At 43.5% G+C, this 10,074-nt stretch overlaps 1 protein-coding gene across 2 annotated transcripts in view; it reads left to right on the top strand.

Moving 5' to 3' along the window:
* Vsnl1 (visinin like 1) overlaps positions 1 to 10,074 on the top strand; it is a 119,818-nt gene that overhangs the window by 106,353 nt on the left and 3,391 nt on the right. The gene's annotated exons all lie outside the window — the stretch shown is intronic.

Consider the following 10,074-nt stretch of genomic DNA (forward strand, 5'->3'; position numbering starts at 1 on the left):
TCCCCTCCCCTCCTCTCTTCTCCTCTCCTCTTTGAGTCCAGGAAGCATCTTCTACCCCAGGCTCCTCCCTCACATCACTTAACTCGACTCACATCTTACCTCCCACCAAGCCTTTCTTCCAGTAACCCAACCCAAAAGCACGTACTGTATCCCAACACAGTCTAGCCTGACCAGGAAGTGGCATTTTGTAGCATTTAACACTGCCCCAGCTCACCCTTTTTATATACTGTATAACAGAACACAGGTCCTATTCAGATAAGGATTCTGAATGCTCAGTGCTGTATACCAGAACCTGAATCAGTGCCTGGAACCTGACAGGCACCCAGAATTGATGGATGTATTGATATCTTTAGTTAAATTTGAAGGTCTTAGTGTGCTGGCCTATCCCTGTAGTAGCCACTAAGGCCCAGGGAGAGAAATACGCTACTTATCATGGACAAGATGGAGCTAAAACAAAGGAAGACAGCAGCCCAAGGAACTCCCAACATTCCACCACTCTCCTTCACTTCCCTCCCTAGGGAGTCAGTAGTCCTTCCCCTAACCCACCCCACCAGCCTACTCTGCCTGCCTCTGAAGTTGAGTGCTTTTATCACACGCCCTCTTTCTTGGCATGTGGAGTTGCTTATCCTCCTCTGGCTTTTCCTGCTGTCTCAGTGCCTACAGGCGCTCTCCAAGGGGCCTACCAAATAGTGCTTTAGTTCTCTATTAGTGGTGGCTTGTTTATGAGGCTAGCTACACCTTAAGAATTCTAAGGGTGGGGCTTTGTTTTCTCATCTCTCTCCCATTCAACCCCTTGTTCCTTTTCACATGCAGCTTGGCTCTCTCCAAGCTCACAATGAGCTTCCTTCCCCGTGGGTTTTTCCAAGTTTCTTCTTTTTCTACCTCTTGCTACATTTCCCCTTCCAATGACCAATCCCATTATCCTCTAAACTTATTCTCAAATTGTTGTTAATGCCCTTCAGCCAAAGGCCACCAAAAACATACCTGCTGTTGCACAAATCACACTGATTACTAATCAAGGTAAACTCAGAAAGGAGGTACTACTAGTTAGGGTTACTATTGCTGTGATAACACCATGACCAACGGAACTCGGGAAAGGAAGGGTTAATTTGACTTACACTTCCACATCTGTAAGCCATCATCAAAGGAAGTCAGGACCAGAACTCAAACAGGGCTGGAATCTGGTAGCAGGAGTTGATGCAGAGACCATGGAGGGATGCTGCTTACTGGCTTGCTCCTACGGCTTGCTCAGTCTGCTTCCTTATAGAATCCAAGACCAAACCACAAGGCTGGGCCCGCCCCATCAATCACTAATTAAGAAACTGCCCTACAGCTAGATCTTCCAGAGGCATCTTCTCACTTGAGGTTCCCTCCTTTCAGATGACTCCAGCCTGTGTGAAGGTGACATAAACTAGCCAGCACAGCTATGGTTTTCACTGTTGTGACTAAGCACCTGCCAAAAGCATCTTATGGGAGGAGAGGTTTACTTTGGCTCAGAGTTTGTAACAATCCCTCAAGGGATAGAAGGTGGGAGGCAAGAGCTTAAAGCAGCTAGTTGCATTGCAGCCAGTTCTGAAGCAAAGAGATGAGTACTGGCTCTCAGGTTGCCTTCTCTTTTGATTTGGTACAGAATCCCATCCTAGAGGAAGGTGTCACCCACAGCTAAGGTGGATCTTTGCACCTCAAATTAACCTCAACTAGAAATTCCCTCATGGATGCGCCGGAGACTTGCCTCCTAGATGAATCTACATCCTTCCGAATTGGCAATGAATGCTAGCCATCACCTAGGTTCTCAGCACTCACAGAGTGGGAGATTTGGTAGGGTGATTCGGAAAGGGGGCAAGGAAGCAGGGGTCACTCTGGACTGGGTACTGTCATACAGTGGAGAAGGGAGACGCCTCTGTGATTCAGTTCCTCGACAAATCCCACCTTTGAAAAAGATCAACAGTGCTAAGGATAAAGCTATGGCTGCTGAACAAAAGTGACAATAATTCATCTTAGGACAATGGTTCTCAACCTTCGTAATTGCCACAACTTTTAATACAGTTCCTCGTGTTGTGGTAACTTCAACCATGAAATTATTTTCATTGCTACTTTATAACTGTAATTTTGCAACTGTTATAAATCATAATACAGGTATTTGACACACAGAATATCTGTTTTGGGACCCTCCAGGGTCCCTCAACTTCAACCTCCCTCAGCCCACAGGTTGAGAACCTCTATCTTAGAGGGTGTTAGGGATGTATCACTTCCTGTGGTTTGGAAAATGTGCTGTCTTGTTCAGACATGATTTACAGACTGTCTTTACATGATCCACCCTGGCCACAAGTTTTTTATGAAACTCACCCTGTTTGGCTAGAGAGCATCAGGTCTGGCTATGAGGTCCAGATGAGCCACAGGAGCACTAAGGTCACACCAGGCCTACCTGGACAATGGCAGCAGCTTCTCTTTCTCAGCCACAGGGTACTCCTCTTTCTTCTCTTTTCTAGCTCATCCTTTCTCCCTTAAACCCTGGGCATCCACTTATCATTTTGGTTGGGAGCCTAGCCTTTAATGGCTAAGCCAACTCTCCAGCCCAATCCTGTGCATTCTCACACAAGGTTTTGTGGATGGATTTCTCATCTGGTTGGGGCAGAGACCTTATTTTTTTGTTTGTTTGGGTTTTTTTTTTTGCATGTTTAATAATTTTTACTGACTTGTAGACTTGATGAATGAGACACGGCATTACTTGTATGGGAGTGTTTTTTATTCAGGATGTTGAGAGCTGGTTTGAAAAAAAAATGAAAAAATTGAATGTGGATTAGTGTGGTCTCCCTAAGGCTTGTTTAGGGCGGGAGTTTGCTTCAGAGTTAGTTTTCCTGTTGACCGCGGAGCCAATTCTAAAGTCTGTCTCTATTAATGACCTCAGGTATTTACTGAGGTTATTCATGCATTTAAATGAACAAAGGCATAGAATCGATGTGAGTCCAAGTAGAAAGGGGCATTTGCAGAAGACTGAGCCCTAAGGCATGGAAATGTTAGAAAAAAACACCATGAAGATGAGTCATAAAGCAGATTGGGAATAACGTCAAGGCTGGGGTGCCGTAAACTTGCCTTACAAGCATGGGAACACAAGTTCCATCGCTTGCACCCATGTAAAAATGCTAAACTTGGTAGTGCACACTAAATCCTTTCTAGAAATGATGTCCTGTGTCTCTAGGCACAGATGTGTAGATCTCTTCAGGGGATCCCACTGACATCTGGCTGTCTACACCCCCAGCTTCAGCCTATCTGATCGTCTCTAACTCCTCATCTTTGCACATTCAATAGACTGGAGGTATCCCCACTAAAGAATCACAACTCAGAAGAAGCCACCACAGATAAAATTTCAGGACCAGCCAGTATGAAAGAAAGTTGTGTTTCTTAAGGAAAGACAAGGAGATGGTGTCTACTTTAAATGTTGGGCACGAGTATTGAAAGAGAGATGCACTTAACTATCTTAGCAATAGCTATGTTTGGGATTTGTACTTTTTGAAGATTCATTGTTTAAAGCATGTAATTTATAACCTGATTCAGTGCTGTGGAGATGGAGATAGGAAGGTGCCTGGGGCTCGATGGCCAGGCAGCCTAGCCTAATTGATGAGCTCAAAGTCAATTAGAGACTCTTGTCTCAAAAGTGTAAATGAATGGTGTTTCTAGGGATAACACCAGAAGTTGTCTTCATATCTCTACTTTAAAACATACATGTGTATGTCCACTTATACATACACGAAAGCATGTTAATGATGATGATGATGATGATGATGATGAATGACCAATGGATCAAAGTGCAAAGACAAAAACAGAGTTAGAAAGTGCAGAAACTTTCAAGGGAGAAGGAACATGCAGTTCAGAAAACATAAATTAGAAAAGTCTGTCAGTGTTCTTCAACCAAAGACCCCCAAGAACATAGACGCGTCTTAGAGAATTGATTAGATCCAGAAAGCTAGAAGCTGTTAGTCAATTAGCCACAGGGTTGGATGAAAGATGCAGAGATAGTCAATACAGAAGAGTCTAACAACAAGATTTGCTTTCCAAGAAAGATGGGCAGTAGCCCTGTTCCTGAATGTTCCAGGCATTTCACAAATTCTCTCTACTTGAGCTGGTTGGAACTAGAATGTTCCCAGCCTTGTCAGTGTCATTGTTTAAGGACTTCTCCTTTGATTTCATTCTCTATGTGCATCCTAGCAGAGCTGTAAGCAGATTTCTGGAGTTTTCTGCTCATCTCCCTCCCCTCTGGTCTTCTTAGCCATAATTCTAGCTAACTCCACTCTCTGCTAACACTGCTGCTTCCTCCAGTTGCTGAAAGGGGGAGAATGCCAATCCTGCACTACCATTAGAAAGTTTAAAAGGATTCTCCAGTTCCCTAGTTTATGGTGGAAGGCAAGTAGTGCATGGTGGCTGGGGTTGATTGACAGGGGAAGCTGCTGCAACAAAATACAATAGACTAGATGACTTATAAACAACAGAGACATAATCTTCATAAGTCTAAAGGTTGAACATCTAAGACCAAGTCTCTGGCAGATTCTGTGTTAGTGAGGGCTTATTTCCTGATCTATAAAGTCTTCTTACTATGATGGAAGTGATAAGTGCTTCACTGGGCCCTCTTTTATAAGAACCCTGATTATTCATGATGGCACTGCTCTTGTGACCTAGTTTCTTCCTGTCTTAGTTACTTTCCTATTTCTGTGATGAGGTACCATAACCAAAGTGACTTATAGAAGGAGGAATTTAACTTGAGGCTCATGGTTCCAGAGTGGTAGTTTCAGAGAGTTCAAGTCCATAACTGTCATGACAGAGAACATGACAGCAGGCAGGGATGACAGTGCTGCAGCAGTAGCTGAGAGCATACATCTAGACCAATAAGGACCAGACAGAGAGAGCTATCTGGGAATGGTGTCAGCTTTTGAAACCTCAAAATGTCCCCAGTGGCATACCTCCTCTGACAAGACCACAGCTCCTGATCCTTCCTAAATATTTCCACCAACTAGGAGCCAATATTCAAACATGAGCTTATGGGAGGTAATCTTATTCAAACCACCACATTCCAAACCCTTGGCCTCATAGGCTTGAAGCCATAGTCATAAGGAAAAATGCATTTAATCCAACTTCCATTGTCCTCATAGTCTATCACAGACTAAACACAGTTTAAAAGTCCAAAGCCTCTTCTGAGACTCAAGGCAGGCTCTTAATTGTAACTGCCTATAAAACCAAAAGGCAAATTACTTCCAACATATGATGGCACAGAAGCCACATTCTCATTCCAAAAGGAAGGAAATGGGGAATAGTGAGAAAATACTGAGCCACAGCAAGACTGAAACCCAACAGAATAAACCGCAAATCCTGTAGCTCCATGCCTGATGTCAAATGGTTTAGATGGCTCCATCTTTGCATCCTTGCTGCCTGCAACACACTTCATTCTCTTGGATGGGTGCCATTCTCTGTATTCAGCTCTTCCTTTTAGACACGGGGCCATTCCTATTCAAATCACCATAATTCCCAATGGCCTCCCCTCCTAAGACTGTCACACTGAATGTGAAGATCTCAACATGTGATTTTTGAGAAGACATTTGTCCATAGGGGTAAGTTCAAAAATCAGATCCTGGCCCTGCTTCAGTGTTCCCAGAAAAATAAGAATAAGCAGTAGCTCCCAAGTGTGTGGATGAACCAGGCTGTGGAGCACCTACCTAATTCCTCTTTCATGGCAAATGCTTAGTGTTGCTTTCTGAGTTCCAGTTTGTTGTCTCCCAAGGCATGGTCTCCTGAAAAAATTCAGGTCTCACCCCTTTCCACCTAACCAGCCATATCCCCATACCCATCATCATCTTTATTATTCTGCCAGGTTTGGATCCTTACCACCTTTGCCAGTGTATCCATTCTTGTCTTTAGCCACCATGCTCATAGAGAAGACTGTTGTTCTTGCCCCGTATAGTATTCCCATCACGTCAATCCTATCCTTCATCAGTCTACCTAAAACCTTTCCAGAAAAGGTGTCCTGTGCCTCTAAGCCAGGTGTGTAGAACTCTGCAGAGGATCCCACTGAGATCTGCCTGTCTATATCCCCAGCTTCAGCCTATGTAGCCATCTCTAACTCCTCAGCTTGGCACATCCAACGGGCTAGGGGTATTTCCACTAAGGGATCTCCAGTCAGAAGAAGCCACCACAAACAAAATTTCAGGACCAACCAGTATGAAACATAGTTAGGTTTCTTAAGGAAAGACAAGAAGGTAGTGTCTACTTTAAATGTTGAGCGCAGGTTTTGAAAGGGAGATGCACTTAAATATCTTAGTAATAGCTATGTTTGGGATTTTTGCGCTTTTTGAAGTTTTACTGTTTAAAGGGTGTAATTTATTACCCGGTTCAAGTATATTAATGTTTAAAAAGTAGGTAAAGTTTGAGAATTAAACAAGGGGTCTGAAGAGACTGTTCAATAGTTAAGAGCACTGGCTGCTCTTGCAAGGACCCAGGTTCAATTCCTAGCATGCACATGGCAAATCACAACTGTTTGTTACTCCAGTTCCTGGAAATCTGATTTCTTCTTTCCAGTAACTGTAGGTACTGGGAACACATGTGGTACACAGATACACATGCAGGAGGAACACCATTCATAAAACAAGTAATTTTAAAAAATAACTAAGCAAAAGAAAAATGCATTAGTTGGTTTAGTAATTTCACTTATCTTAAAGAATCTCCTTTTAAAATGGAGGTATGAGGTGGATTATGAAATTAACTGTTCAGGTTTAAAGAAGAGAGAGAAGGGGTGACAAGGTGAATCTCAGGGGTCTCATACATTTTGGGCTTGAGCATGGTTCATTAGCTGTTTTAACATTCATTTGCAATCTCTCTGTGACGAGGACATGAAATGGTACATGCCTACAGTCCCCAGATTCAGGAGGCTGGGGCAGGAGGAATTTATGATCCAGCTGGGATACAATGAGAGCTCAAAGCAAGCATGTAATACATTAATGAGACCCTGTCTCAAGAAAGAAATTAAAAGGGCCTCTTACAACTTTAGATAATCCTCACAGTGGTTTGTGTTTTTCTGTTGGCTTATGTTTGGGTTTTTTTGTTGTTGTTTTTCTTTTTTCTTTCTTTTTTTTTTTGAGGTGCTTTTTTTCTTCAATCATGTCAACATTTTAAACACTCAGTATACAAGAAATGCAGCCTAGATCCCAATGTTAACAGTTCCTTCCTCCTCCTGTGTCACCTTAATTTTCTGTCTCTCTATATTGTCTTAATTCTATTCCTTCTGCCTGCAGTGTGTCTCAGAGCTGTGTGCCCAACCATACCGTCTAATACTCAGGTCAAAATTGTCTCACCTTGGTCAGTTTGACTTCTTACTCTACTTCACCTGACTTCCCATCTTGCTCTGAGCTCAGGTAACCTACAGCTAGCTTCCCCTTCTGTAAGGGCTAATGTCTTAGGGTTAATGTTAATGTGAAAAGACACCATCACCAAGGCAACTTATAGATGAAGCACTTAATTGGAGGCTTTATTACAGTTCCAATTCCATGGACATCATGGCTGGAAGCAAAACAGTAAGCAGGTGGGCATGGTGCTGAAGCAGTAGCTGAGAGCTTACACCTGATCCACAGATGAGTCAGTCAGAGGGAGGGGAAGTGAAAAGATGTGACTGACTTGAAACCTCAAAGCCTGTCCCCAGTAACACACGTTTTTTCTTTTTTACATTTATTTTATTGGATATTTTCTTTATTATTACATTTCAAATGTTATCCCCTTTCCTGGTTTCCACCCCTCGGGAACCCTTCTCCCCTTGCTTCTATGAGGGTACCCCCTCACTTCTGCCTCTCCGCCCTAGCATTCCCCTACACTGGGGTATCTAGCCTTCACAGGACCAAGGCCTGCTCCTCTCATTGAGGCCAATAAGGCCATCCTCTGTTACATATGCAGTTGGAACTATGGGTTCCTCCATGTGTACTCTTTTGTTGGTGGTTTAGTCCCTGGGACCTCTGTGGAGTGCCTGGTTGGTTGATATTGTTGTTCTTCCTATGGGGTTGCAAACCCCTTCCGCTCCTTCAGTCCTTTCTCTAAATCCTCCTTTGGGAACCCCATGCTCAGTCCAAGGTTGGCTTCGAGCATTCACTTCTGTATTTGTCAGGCAGAGCCTCTCAGGAGACAGCTATATCAGGCTCCTGTCAGCATGCACTTCTTGGCATCGGCAATAGTGTCTGGGCTTGGCATCTGTATATGGGATGGATCCCCAGGTGGGGCAGTCTCTAGATGGCCTTTCTTTCAGTCTCTGCTCCACACTTTGTCTCCATATTTCCTCCAGTGAGGACATTGTTCCCCCTTCTAAGAAGGACTGAAGCATCCACACTTTGGTCTTCCTTCTTCTTGAGTTTCATGTGGTTTGTGAATTATATCTTGAGTGCAAGATCACACCTCCAAATCCTTCTCAAACAGTCTTACCACTGGAGACCAAACATTCAAATATATGCACAAGCTGGGGCTATTCTTATTGAAACCACCATAGATAGCTTCTTGTGTGGTAGCAGGAAGACTGATAGAAAAAGAAACAAGTGTTGATCTTGAGGAATCCACTGATCTAAGGGACAGTACCCAGAGAGGTAAATGGAGGAGAACAAATAATTGATATGGGTGCTGATAATGGTATGACTGTAGGAGGAAAGAGATACAGATGGCATCAAAAGCCCATTAAGGAAAAGGGTACCTAATAGAGTGATAAGCACAGGATGGACAGGCCCACTCAGGGAGACAAACTGAACATTCACTTATTTCTTCATGCAAGAGCATATCCTGCCCACAGGGAGGTTCATGGAAAACTTGCTGATGCATGCCGGGAATGCTCCTGGGATACATGATATAGAGGGATTCTGCAGGGTTTTCTGGGGATACGTGTCTTAGTCAAGGTTTCTATTCCCACACAAAGCATCATGACCGAGAAGCAAGTTGGTGAGGAAAGGGTTTATAAAGCTTGTACTTCCACACTGCTGTTCATCACAAAAGGAATCAGGACTGGAACTCACACAGGGCAGGAACTTGGAGGCAGGAGTGGATGCAGAAGCTATGGAGGAATGCTGCTTACTGGCTTGCTTCCCCTGGATTGCTCAGCTTGCTTTCTTATAGAACCCAAGACTATTAGCCCAGTGATGGCCCTACCTACAGTGGGTTGGGCCCTTCCCCCTTGATTACTAATTGAAAAAAATGTCTTACAACTGAATCTCATAGAGCTATTTCCTCAAGGGAGGCTCCTTTCTCTGTGATAACTCTAGCTTGTATCAAGTTGACACACAAAACCAGCCAGTACAACATGTTGAGATTTAGTTTGAAGTCTGGCATATTCTCTCTGATTTGTACTGACATAGAGTGTAAGACTTACAAGAACTTTACTTTCTCAGGTGTCATATTCTCAAATACAGTTAATGAGATCCCAGCCTTGCCATATATGACTTGCTGCTGAGGTTCCCACATGTCTCTAGTGTTTACATTTGTTATTACCCTGACCAGAGGAGGAACACAGTTTCAAGCAAATGGCACCTTGTTTTGTTTTTGTTTTTCCCAGTATAGATTGATACAACCTGGTTGCAATTTTGAACATGCCAAAATATTTTATCTCAATGGAAATTTTAACTTGATAATTAAGGCACTCTCTAGTGGGTTATCCTTCTTAAGAGGCATGTCTAAAATAACTGCATTGAGTTGCAATTTGCAGGTCATAAATTCACCCATTTAAACTATATAATTTAATGATTTGCAGGGAGGGTGGTAGCACTCACTATAATTCAATTCTGAAGTATTTTTATTCCTTACTAAGACTCCTCATATCCCTGTACCTCCTGTCAACTGAGACTCAGTCAAGTGCCACTCTTTGTCTCTATGGCACTGACATTGCAAATAAATGAAACTATGTGCATCTGGCAGTGGTGCCTTGTGTCCAGCAGTGGTGCCTTGTGTCCGGCAGTGGTGCCTTGTGTCCAGCAGTGGTGCCTTGTGTCCGGCAGTGGTGCCTTGTGTCCGACAGTGGTGTCTTGTGTCCGGCAGTGGTGCCTTGTGTCCGGCAGTGGTGCCTTGTGT

This window comes from Grammomys surdaster, unplaced genomic scaffold, assembly GCF_004785775.1.
Source record: "Grammomys surdaster isolate TR1022 unplaced genomic scaffold, NIH_TR_1.0 212, whole genome shotgun sequence".
Classification (NCBI taxonomy): domain Eukaryota; kingdom Metazoa; phylum Chordata; class Mammalia; order Rodentia; family Muridae; genus Grammomys; species Grammomys surdaster.